Source organism: Meleagris gallopavo, chromosome 8 (assembly GCF_905368555.1).
Source record: "Meleagris gallopavo chromosome 8, MGAL_WU_HG_1.1, whole genome shotgun sequence".
In the NCBI taxonomy this organism is placed as follows: Eukaryota; Metazoa; Chordata; class Aves; order Galliformes; family Phasianidae; genus Meleagris; species Meleagris gallopavo.
This window is the reverse complement of record NC_139411.1, coordinates 4,250,496-4,262,913: the sequence shown is the minus strand read 5'-3', so window position 1 is coordinate 4,262,913 and position 12,418 is coordinate 4,250,496. Positions and strand designations below refer to the sequence as shown.

The 12,418-nt window shown below is 46.1% G+C and overlaps 1 protein-coding gene across 5 annotated transcripts in view; it reads left to right on the top strand.

Moving 5' to 3' along the window:
- Nucleotides 1-12,418, top strand: part of SGMS1 (sphingomyelin synthase 1) — a 74,414-nt gene that overhangs the window by 43,045 nt on the left and 18,951 nt on the right. Inside the window, exon 1 of one of the 5 annotated variants that reach the window (XM_010714146.4) lies at nt 1,937-2,083. The exons of the other annotated variants lie outside the window; for them this stretch is intronic. The gene's annotated coding sequence lies outside the window, so the exon portion shown is untranslated. Of the gene's footprint in view, nt 1-1,936; nt 2,084-12,418 lie in introns of those variants that run through there. 5 annotated transcript variants of the gene reach the window in all.

Here is a 12,418-nt window from a genome sequence, read left to right as displayed (position 1 = left end):
GAAAAGCAACGGAATCCAGCGGGTTGGGAACAAGAGGGAACCTCCTTCCTGTGCCAAGGCACACAGCTCTCACCTCAAACTGGATCAGGAAGGTGAGGCAGAGGGGGAAAACCAAGCTTTGAGTGGAGTTCACTTACGTTTTGGTGTTGTGCTGGAAGAACTATAGGTAGGTGACATTTTTATGTCGTAGGAAAAAGCAAGAAATGTTCTGCAGCAGGTTGGGTGGATGGGGAAATTAGCATCCTATCTCTGTTTGTTGGAGCAACTGGAGGCCAGGAAGGGTTTTTGGAGCAAACGGCGATAAAGATGTGCAGGTATCCACACAGCAGTGAGTGCAGTGTGTCCTTGTGGGCTGCTGCTGTCTGGGTAGTGGGGAGCACTTCTAAGATCTCCCAGCTGGGCTGCTCACCATGAGGCTGCGCTCCTCGGGCAGCAGCAGCCACGGAGCACCTGCTGAGTCCCATCACCTTTTGCCACAGCAGCATTACTCAGCTGCCCCTAAGTACTGTGACTCAGTAGAAAAGCTTAATTTTAAATGAGTTAAAGGCTGATGGGCTGATTTGATTGGTGGCTTTGAATCTGCCAGTTTGAGCAGTCTAGGTGCTGCATCTTGCCATGCTTAAATCCACACCAGGGTTTGCAGGCATTTAAGAAAGGGCTTTCTCCAGTGTTTTGATACTTCTTATCTGTTTGTCCTGTCTGTACGTGCTTTAAATTCTATCAATGACATTTCCAATAAGCTTCTTTTGTTCAAATAATTTGTACTGTAGGTAGCAGGTAACACACAAAAACATGTTATAGGAAGAAGAGTAAAAGTAGCTTCATTTTCCATGTTTGTGGCTGTTAGGATGAAAAAAAAAAAAAAGGTCTTAGTTTAGAAAGGACTCAAACTGTTCTAGCTGCCCATGTCCCAAAGCATACAAGGCTGAAGCTGTGCAGCATGGAGCCAGAATCAGTGTCTTAGCTTGCTCTCTCCAAGTTGTGCCCTTTGAGATGCTGAGCTCTCAGCCAGACCCCCTTAGGTGACTGACCTGCCTGCTTTCTACTTCTCTCCTGGAAGCTTGTGCTTTTAAGACTGAGAACCAGCATCATGCTGATCCATGTGGCTGGGCGCCCTGCACAGTCTGTGCTCTGCATCCCCACAGAGGTTCAGAAGAACTCTGGCCATGCAGGAGAGTGCCCTCCTTGCTTGGCTGACTTTGCAGAGTGACTGTGCACTGTCTTTTAAAGCCTGTCATTTTAAAGCTGCTCTGCTGCATGAAGAGAGAATTCAGGGTTTGTTATGTATGTCTAATAGTGGGGCACGTGGAGGCGATGAGCTCAAACCTTCCAGTGGTCAGTGGGATCTGCAGCCCTGCATCCTGCGTCTGTCAGATTCTCCTGCAGCTGAGTTAGGCGCTGGCTGTCCTGTGAGCTGCTTCTCCGGTACCTCTGTGCCTTTTTCCTTGGACATTTTAGGGATAAGAGGTGCTGTCTGGGACTTCAGCTGCTTTACATGAGCTGTGGCAGGAGAGCGGCAGTCCTCTGGATAGCCGGGTAGCGATGCTCAGCTGTCCTGGGCGCAGGACCTGAAGGAGAGGGGAGAGAGCCCAGTTTCAGCTATCTTGAGTTGTATGTGCAGGGGAGCACTGGAGAGCGTATCAGCTGCTCCTCGTGCACTTGCTGCAGGGCTGTGGGTGGCATTTTCCAGGAAAACCAGCATGATGGAGTGCTGCGTTGTCACCAGCTGCTCTCTGCAGCTGCCTGCACGGCAGGGAAGGGGGGGAATGACTCCAGTTAAAAATAGAAAGGGAGATTAGGAAACTCAAGGTACGGTTTCGACACGCAGCTGAGCTGCTCTGATGACTCGCTGCCGCCACCGAAAGGGGAAGGACTTGCTTGTGCTTGTGTGACTGCGCAGCTGGTTTGGCTGCCTCACCCAGCAGAAAGCCCAGCCAGGAAAATAGGAGTTTTCCACCATGTGGTCACACAAGAGAGAAGGGTGGGGATGTAGGGCCGGAGGGGAGGGGATCTGAGTGCCTGCAAGTAGATCGTTTAACTCCTCTGGAACAGGTAATCTGAGGTGTGCAGGAGCTGCATTCAGGTGAGCATCTCAAATGCTTGGTGTTGATATTGTTGGCTCTCAGCGTGCTCAGCTTGGGGTGAAAGCAGCTGTGGTGTGTTTGTGGCTGGTTCTAGCTGTGGCTTGTTTAGTTTTCGTGTCAGTCTGTGTAATTTAAGTACAAAGTTATAAGGAGATTGACTTTGCTGTTTGTAGTGCTCATATTCTGATAGTCGATGGGGAAGGTTTATTGGAGGAGTTTGGAAAACATTTGAGAAGTACTGGAGCCTTACTTTCACTTACTGAATGTGTTCTGCCTGGATATGATATTATACGTTTGTAAGAGACTTCAGTGTGCAATAGACATGTGAAATGTCAGGAGGAAGCTGGCAACAGGCTATCCAGTGGTGAATATATTGTGTGCATTGTGGGCTGCATACTTCTTAAGAATTGCTTTTAGAAAGCTTCCATTATATGGTGTCCTGTCAGCAGCTCTTCACTCTCCCTTTCTGTCTAGTCTTTGTACTTACCACAAGTCCTTGTAACTTTGAGTATATTTTCTATAGCCTTTCTAAAGTACGGACAAAAGCCAGTTGAAGAAATCCACAATTTTCTTTGCTAGAAAGTTTGTTTTCTGTTTTTTTTTTTTTAAAGTTCTTTGTGGATTGGTGTTTTGGTGGTGGTGGTTGGTTGGGTTTTTTTTTTTTTTAGCCTGTGTTGGTCAGCCTCGAGAACAGTGGGATTTCTCAAGCTGCTTTTTGTTTCAGCGGAGTTCCCAATGTTATAGCTCTCCCAATAACCAGTGAAATGTCCTATTAAGTACCAAAATATGAGGGAATACTCAGGGTATTCCAGATGCTTGGTACAGCAAGCGTGCTGCACCAGGTGCTGTCTTTCTGCATGGGGTATGGAGGAAAAACAGCATTTAGTTCAGCACATCTTTGGTAATGTTTAGTGATATAATTCTTAGTCCAGAAATCCTGTAATGTAACACTTTGCCTGGACAAACAGTATTTATTCTTTTTAGGGGGTTGTGTGCATGTGGCTGTAGAGAAAAACCTGTGTAGAACTCAGTGAAATTCTGTACCAAGTAAAATTCTGTGTTCTCAAGTGAACTCTAACAACTGAAGTTCTTCTTTTCAACCTCTGGATGAGAGTTCTTCATTCAAGAAGCTAGTTTTACTCAGTTCAACTTCAAAATGTTTCAAGATGCTTTCTCCTTTGGTACTGGGCAGCTTCTTGTAACCAGCAGTACAGAGGATCTGTTAAAAAAGATCCCTTTAGTGGGGCAAGTAGACCTTTCATCAGTAAAGATGACAGTGTTGTTAGATTTAATTTTTAGAAACTGTGAGGTTTAACTCAGTTCAACCCAGTTTATTTATACTGGGGAATCTAATGCTTTGTGGCTAGTGAGTGTTAAGTAGGTACGATAAATAATTCCTAGGAAGACCACTTGTTTTGATGCATCTTTGATTTTGATTTCTTAGTTTTTTTTTTTTCCCATATTATTTCTTACTCCTTCTGTATCTTAATTATTCTTTCCTTCTAATTTGAGAAGCTTTTTGGGGGCCTTTTGTTTGTCTGTTCTAAGCTTGTCACGCCCTACCTGAATCCACGGCAAGGCCCTGGCATTGCTCAGCCTTCTGCATGTGGGTCCCTTGCAGTACTTCGGGTAGAATAACAAAGATCTGATTTGAGCAAGCCTCAAGGAACTGTATTTTGTGTTAGTACAGCTGCGGAGAGATAGTGGGGAGTTGCTTCAGAAGAGGAGGGCATCTGCTTCTGGGAAGCACTGAAGCTAGTAAGTGCAAATACTCTATTGCAAATTCAAAACTAGAACTCAAAGCAACTTTCAGCTGCATTAAGGTTTCTTTGTTTCCAGGGATCTCCTTGCACAGCTTATGTGTTCTGAAGCTACAGCTGTTTGCATGGGGCTGCGCTTTGGAGGAACGACAGAGCTATTCCAGGAGGCTGGAGTAATCCCTCAGCCGGGAGAAAACTTTGTGCCTGTTTTGATTTCTGAGCTACTAAACTTACGTAAACAACCCTCTCCTAAACCATAAATATTTTTCAGTGGTAGGATTATCTTCCCGTGTAATCAAGTTACAGCTATTTAGCAAAGGGACTATTTACAAGTTTTTGTCATGCTGTGCGGCGGCCTGGTTTTTGCAGCTTGTGAGAGAAGGGTGGGAAAAGAATGGATCCAATAATTCAGTTAGACTGAAAGCGCTCTTACCGAATGAGATTTATATAGGGAAAAAGTTTTGTTAATGCTTAATGTTCTGTAACAGTCTGCAGAGGCATAACCCAGCGGTCAGCACAGGAGCTGCCGTCAGAGGAGTTTATTTTGAGTGATTACAGAGCCTGCTGTGCCTTTCATTTCAGCGGCCAGAGGTCACTACTGAACGCGGCCATTGTTTGTTTACAGTCCTCCTGATCCTCTCAGGTTGGTTCTCCTTCCTTTGAAAACCTTTGAAAGAGGAAAAGGAAGAGGAGGTAGGCAGGGCTTACAGAGAACTGCAGGAGAGTGGGGGAAGGGAGTGGGTGCTGCTGCTGGTTAGAGGAAAAATTAGGAAATAAGAAGCTCCAGAGAGCATGAACATCCACTGTTTGTTGTCTAGGTCTTGTTTGGGTTGAATACTGTCTTTCTCCCTGTTTTTGTTAGATTCTGGTTCAGTTTGCAGTTCAGCTTGCTCTTCTGATGAATCACAGAATTGTTAAGGTTGGAAAAGACCTCTAAGATCATCTAGTCCAGCCGTCAAGCATGCATCATAGGTCTGTATCAATAAATGTGGCTTTACATAGAGCTTTGAAAAGTGTTTTGAAATAAGAAGGAACTCCTGTCTACAAGTCCCTTTTAACTCAGGTAAACAGAAGGATTATTTTTTTCCACTCCATATGAAAGCTTACATTCAGAAGTCACTCAGGGTATGAAGACGACTACGGTTCTGTTGAGCCTCTGAGTAATTAGGGAGGAGGCAAGTGCAGGCTGACGCGTGTCTCGGGGCAGAGCTGCTAGTTCTGGAGCTGCAGCAGGGACCTGTTATGCTTTCTAGTATGGAGGAAAGGAGTAGTGTGAGGTCCCCTAAAGACCTACACGCTGCTGTCTTGGACCTTTGGATGTCCTGCTGTAGAGAAGCTGCTGGGACAGTATAGCACAGCCTTCATCCAGAACTTGCTTGTCTGGCTGCAAGTTAAAGGCCACCGCAAAGTCCCCTTTGCAAATATGGGGGGGGAGGTAATAGGATAATGTGAAAATACTTTACCCTATGTTATAATTTTGTAGGTGAAAGGTTGTTTGCAAGTAGGAATGCAGTTAATTTTCATGACTGAACTTGGAGGTGTCAGCAAAATTTGAATCAAATTTTGGAAGAGCAAGAGGGGAAAGAAAATGTGCGCTGTAAACATGAGCACTGTATTTGTCAGTCTTCTGCTTTAAAAAAAAAAAAAGTAATGTCAGTGATCTGGGACAAATCCTCCATCACTTGACATTTGTCTTGAGGTTTGGTTCTGCCTTTCAACAGTTTGACCTGACTAGGTAATACACAAAGCAGAGAGATTTCTGTTAATTGTAGTGTCTGTTTCAATGTGGATCATCAAGATGAATCAGGATGCACCAGTTGCTGGTATGAAACTTCCTTGCTTGCTGACTGACCCTGAGGTTTGTGCCCTCCATCCGGAGCCATACATCCTTTTGTCATCAACAATTTGTGCAGCACCTACAGTAACAGGGCCTACTGCTTATGTAAGTGTACGCCTGTATATTTTACGTCCCCTGCCTGCCCTTCATATTTTATTTAACAAAGAGTGCAAGGAAATTGGTTACGTAGCAAAAAATGGCTTTCAGTGAAGTTGTAAAATAAGTTTCCTGATTTTGTCCTGGTGCTGTTTATATATGCTGTCCTTCCTGCTGCTCATGCTGCTCTTTCCCAGGATCTCCTGACACTTTGTAAACATTCAGCCCTCCTTGTTACTCATCCAGAAAATGACGAGAGCCTCCAGTGCTGCTCTGCACTGTCCATCTCCTGCGGATCCATTGTGCCCACTGGACAGGATGAGAAATCCCAGCGAGGCAGATGAGAATGTAAAATCCACTTGGTTTCACTGTGCTTGATGGAAGATGCTATTTTACTATTGGGCCGTGCTGAAAGGTGCCTCAGTGAGCAGTGTGTTGAGCAGTGAGCCCAGGGGTACTGTCTTCCTGCTGTGGTCAGGGTTATCCTGAATGCTGCCCCTTGGATGCTACCAGGCTTTGGTAATTCAACTGATCAAGAATGAGTCAGACCAGCACCGGTTTGTTCTCAGAATCAAATCGGGTCCCTGCGTTATTTCACTGATGACATGAAGTAAAACCTATAATAGGTTGGGTTATGTTTTCTTTTTTTTTTTTTTTTTAGTGCTGTTGTGGTACTACAGCTTGGGGTGAGCTGCATATTTCATTGGGATTTACAGCATGGTACTTTCAACCCCTTGCCCATATGAAATATTTGTGAACATAGGCATATTCAGAGCCAGTGAAGGCTTTGGAGTGCCCGAGGACAGATAACAACACTTGCTTTTAAAAGCAACTTTCATATGCGTTTCTGTTCTTTGCAGTCTTTCCATGTGCAACCCCGCCCTCACCGCCACAGAAACCATCAAAACAAAAAAAAGCCCATGCAAACCCCAGATGCACATTATAGTGACTGTTTAATATCTTTTGGTTTGAAGATTTGATAGTACCTGATCTTATCTCTTCTAAAATAGTGCAGTTTTTTCCTTAGCAGTCCAAGAGGCACTTTGAAAGGTCTGTATGGCTTGCATGAGAAGCACTGCCAGCGCCAGGGGACCACTTGTCAATTTTCACAATCTTTCTACATGGACGATTATTTTTTACGACCTCCTTTTAAAATGTCATATTTTATCAGCTTTGCAGGATCTTAAAAATGTTCTTTTCACTTGCTAGATCTAGCTATGGGATGCTTGCCAGAGCACAGATCAAGGAGCAGTCCCGCGGAGCAGGACTGACTGAATGTGGCGTTGGTCAGAAAGAGCAACAGCAGTGTCAGGTTGGCCCCTGTTTGGCCTGTGCTCTTAAAATAGTCTGTTCAGGAGGCTAAAATACTCGTGTATGTGTGTTCCTTGGGTCCATAGGGATTAGTGAGCGTGTTTTGCAGTGAGGAGGGTACTGTGGGAGGTGTCCCTGCCAGCAGCACAGTGCTGGATGGCACATGGAGGCTCAGGACATGACTGGGTCAGTGTCTGCTGTAACCGCTCCCTCCTGGTGGTGCTTTCATTTCCATCTCGCCAGAGATTCCCCACAAGGGACGATCCCCCCACATAAGTGATCCCACTGCTGGATCCTGTGTGTCAGGAACACCAGCATAATCAATATTCCCTTGTATTGCTTGCTTTCTTGGGCATGCAGCAGAGGCATTCCACCCTGATCGTTAACCTAAGGGAAGGGCATATTGCCACCGAGCCTTCTGTGTCTTGCTGCTGGAGGAGCAGTGCTCTCTCTGACATGGCTGCTGCTTCATTATCTGCTCTGCTGTTCATTTTTTGGCTTGAACTGCTGAGGCTGTTTCCAACTGTGCTATTTTCCTTGCCAGCTTGAACTAGCTGAGGCTTTGTGGTCGGCACCAGTGTGGCTGGGACAGGTAGGTCAGACTTTGGCTATTTTTGAGTAGCACCTCACTGGTGTTAATGCCTTGCTTTTCTTAATACCTTGCTAATCTGAGTGTCACCCATCTGCTTGAGGAAAGCTCCGCCATCCGCATGACTGCAGATTTAAATTCTTCCTCATCTCCTTTGCTGCAGTTTATTTGGGTTCATCTTCCTGGGTTTCAGCACTTCTCATGCTGCTGTGGATATGCAGGTCTCATTATGTGCTTCCTGCTAATTTGTGACAGGAGTCCCTTGTGGGCTGTGAGGGTGAGATTTATTTGCGCAGATGAGCAGCTCAGCGATCCTCTTGGATTGACAGTGTTCCATAATTAAATGGTTAATCTACGTGTCTACTTTCACACACCCGACAAGGAATGCTTTTCAATTTCTAAACCAGCTGAAATTATCCGAGCAATTAGATTTCTTTGCAGCACACAGAACACAGATGGGGAGCCCAGTGCGGCTCAGCCCCTGGAGCTGCTGCTGCCGGCTCGGTGCAGCACGTGCGCAGTGACACAGCCCGTTATGTGGCCGCTCATGGCGGCCCACTGCTCTGCAGTGAGCCGTCAGCTCTGCCCTCTGCATGTGTAGTTCAAGGAGGGGATAGGTTCTGAATGGTTTTATCGTACACTCAGTAGCAAACAGCTCGGTGTGCCTTCTGTTAGCGAAAATGCTTGGAGTGGTTAGCAAGGTTTGCTGGAGGCTGCACGCCTGCTCTCGTGGCTGTGGAATCATGCCCTGATCTCGGCAGTCTGGGCCCAGCTTCCCAACCCCTGTGTGCAGGATGTGCAGGACAGAGGCATTGTGCCACCGACCATCTCCAGAGCGGTACCTGCCTTACGATTTGTAGTTAGTACTGCTTGAGAAGTGCAGAGTGCCCGCCGAGCACACTTTGTGTTTGTTTTGAGGCGTTCTGCAAGGACTGTATGGGCTGCGGGGTGGATCGTGGGTGTTAATGTGCTTGGGGACAGCAAGTGTGAGCTGAAAGATTATTGTCATTAAACAGTGTTTTTTTTTAGTGTAGCTTAATTCCCATGAAATAAATACAGGCCGCTAATTCTTAGCTAGTGCTTGCAGCTGAAGTTCTTGTGCTGGGCTGGAATTATGAACTGACAGAAGGGGAATGCTGAGTACCACCCTGCCCGGGTGCTCCGTGGCATGGCAGTGGGAACTGTTGAGCAGCTCGTGGGCATCGCCATAGAGCTGTTAGCAAAAGGCAACAGCCGTTTCCTATACCCTTAGTGTACAGGAAACTAGAGGGTGGAGAAAAGGAGAGGTAGTAGGATGTCTGCAGGAGAAACTTTTGAGGCTTTCAGTCTATTACTGAAATATTCATAGTTACCAGAGCAGTCAGATAACAAGACGCATGCTTGTTATCTTATCTCTCCTCTGTTTCTTATTGGTGAGCAGAGTTGGTCAGAACTTTGAAAATAAGCTGAGATGAATATTGGAAAGATTGAGTGTTTTGCAGACTTTGAACTCACCTCAGAGTTATGAGTGGGTGACCCATTACAAGTGGTGTCCCCCAGGGCTCAGTACTGGGGCCCATCTTGTTTAATATGTTTATTGACGACCAGGATGAGGGATTGAGTGTACCCTCAGTAAGTTTGCAGATGACACCAAGTTAGGAGGTGGTGCGGAGCTGCCTGAGGGTAGGGAGGCCCTACGAGGGATCTAGATAAGCTGGATCGCTGGGCTGAGGTGAATGGGATGAGGTTCAACAAGGCCAAGTGTCAGGTCCTGCACTTTGGCTGCAGTAACCCCATGCAGCGTTGTAGGCTTGGGGATGAGTGGCTGGATGATTGTGAAGAAGAAAGAGACCTGGGGGTGCTGGTTGATGCTCAGCTCAACATGAGCTGACAGTGTGCCCAGGTGCCCAAGAGGGCCAACGGCATCCTGGCCTGCATTAGAAATAATGTGGCCAGCAGGAGCAGGGAGGTGATCATCCCCCTCTACTCAGCACTGGTGAGGCCACACCTCGAGTACTGTGTTCAGTTTTGGGCCCCTCACTACAGGAAAGATGTTGAGGCCCTGGAGCGTGTCCAGAGAAGGGCAACGAAACTGGTGAGGGGTTTGGAGCACAAGTCTTATGAGGAGCGGCTCAGGGAGCTGGGATTGTTCAGTGTGGAGAAGAGGAGGCTCAGGGGAGACCTCATTGCACTCTACAACTTCCTGAAGGAGGTTGGGGTGAAGAGGGGTTTGGTCTCTTCTCCTAGGCAACGGACAGGACCCGGGGAAATGGCGGCAAGTTGTATCAGAGGAGGTGTAGGTTGGACATGAGGAAAAACTTTTTCTCTCAGAGAGCGGTCAGGCACTGGAATGGCTGCCCAGAGAGGTCGTGGAGTCGCCGTCCCTGGAAGTGTTCAAGAGGCGTCTGGATGAGGAGCTGCGGGATCTGGTTTAGTGCTCGTGGTAGCAGTGGTAGTGAGAAGATGGTTGGACTAGATGATCTTATAGGTCTTTTCCAACCTTGTGATTCTATGATTCAGAGCTTTCAGGTAACTGTGCCAATGGTCTTGGCCACTGACACCTGGTAACACAGTTATCATCACCAGTTGTGTGAAAGCAGGTGTGTTTCTAAGTGCTGTTCGTGCTCTGCTAATATCCAACAATAAAGAATGTTAGGAATGCATGATGTTTTTGGGAGGAAGGTTGTGTGCATTTTTTCTTCAGGTTCTGTGCTGAATTGTCATTGTAAGGAAGATTGGAGTAGCGTTGCCTATGTCTCAGTATTATAATCAGTAGGAGGGATTACAGCAGTTTTGAAATCATCTGTATAAGGGCAAGAGGAAAGAATAAAAATAGGGACCCAGAGAGTGGGAAACAGAGGTGCTCTGAACTACTCTCCTGCTCTCGCACTCCTCCTTGCTTTTGAAGAAGGAGGTGTGCATGGCCCAGCTGGGGTGGAGAAAGGATGCATTTCCAGCAGTGCTGGATGCTGCTGAATGGACATGAATGTGTTTTTGCCATTAAGCTGAAGGCAGATAGTGGCTGATCTCTGCTGCAGACAGGAGATCTGGCATCAGCGTGGCTGGCGGTGAGGAGGGGAAGGAATGTAGCTGAAGTTTGGCAGGCGAGCGAGCTGCAAGATAGTTTTCTTGTCTCTGGTGTTAGCCACAAAAGGAAGATGCCAGGGCAGTTTGTTTGAATTTTCAGTAGATCTGGCTCTGGTAAGGCAAGTTCCCATCATTAGGATTGTATATCATTAACTCGTTGGCAGTCTAAAATGCCATTTTTTTTTTTTCTAGGCTTTCCAGGTTTCTTGTTGATCTGTGCCAGCTATGCAAGAGCAATCTTAATCTCCTTCTGCCTACAGATATGTTTTTCATGTCTGAGTGTTTGATGCATACAACCCTGAACAGTTTACTACTGGATAAAGAAGGAACGTGGGCTCAGAAATCAGGCTAAGGATAGCTATACCAGAAATGATGCTGAATATTTTTGTTCTTGAATTTCGACTCTTGGGGCTTGGAGGCTTTTTGATCTGGTTCTGCTGGGCTGGACTTCAGAAGTAGTGTATTTGAAATAAAATATTTATGTCTCTAATGAGATATGAAAACATATTTTAGGTTGAATTTTTAAGCACACAAACCCAGTTTTCTTTTGCGTAGGCTGGAGCCTAAGGAAAGCAGTCAGTAGGAAGCAGCTGTTGTGGTCTGGACGCTATCTAGTACATGTCCAGGACCAAGACCAAATATTAAAAAATATGACAAGCAACTGATTTAAGCCTTCAGTGTGAGCTTTAGTTTTGCTCTACTTTCTGCTGGTTTTCATTTTCTCAGTCTGCGTGACTGTTTTTGCAAATGTGCTGGTGTAGGCATTTAGAGCTCCGTTACCATTGGTCACAAGACTGCTCTCGGCTTCCCTAGGCAAAACTTCCCTTCTGTTTTTATAAATGTGTGGTGTTTTTTGTTTTGTTTCTTCTTTTTCTTTTTTCTGTTTTTAATTCTTGCCGCTATGCTACTTGGATTCCCAGAGCCTCACCACAGATCTGGCTCCCCAACAATAACTGACTTTTAGGTATTCAAAGCAGGCGAAAAAGAGGCAACCCAAATCACCTCAGCTTGGTTAACCACGCCAAAACATGAAGCACTTGACAAGCGTTTTGTCTCTCTTCCTTCTTAACTTCTTATTTCCATCCTTTTACTCTGTGCCTTGGGGTAAAATGATGCTTTTTCTGCCTTTTTCAATGTTTCATCTGTTTTCCCTTTGAGATCTCCCGTTGTATCCATGCAGACACGAGGAGGTTTGTACAGTTTCAAGAGGCAGGGAAGTATCACTGTGTGCGTTTTAGTACTGGCGTTAGCAACAAGGTTGTGCGAGGACATGGACTCTATTTCTAGCTCTGCCCTACCTCTGCCTGACCCAGATCCCAACGCGCAGCACGGACGTGGTTCAGCTGTGGTGGAGACAACGGCCAGTGCTTGGAGCTGCCCGAGTGCAGACTGCTTCTGTCCAGAGAACACACGTGCCAGGTTTGAGTGGGGTCCGTGGGGGCTTTGTTCTGAGGTAGTACAGAAGTGACGGGTGCTGCGGACGGGTTTGGTACTGCTATAGAAGTCTTTGCTGAAGAATTAAAGATCCCAGTGTCAAAGTACATTTACCCATGTGTGAGGTGAGCTGTTAGAATTGCAAAACAGAGTTCTTAGAAGCTGAATTTAGACTTGTTTTTTTTTTTTTAATCAGTGAAAATGAGCTCTGGGAGAAGGTGGGTTGTTGTTTGCATCTTTT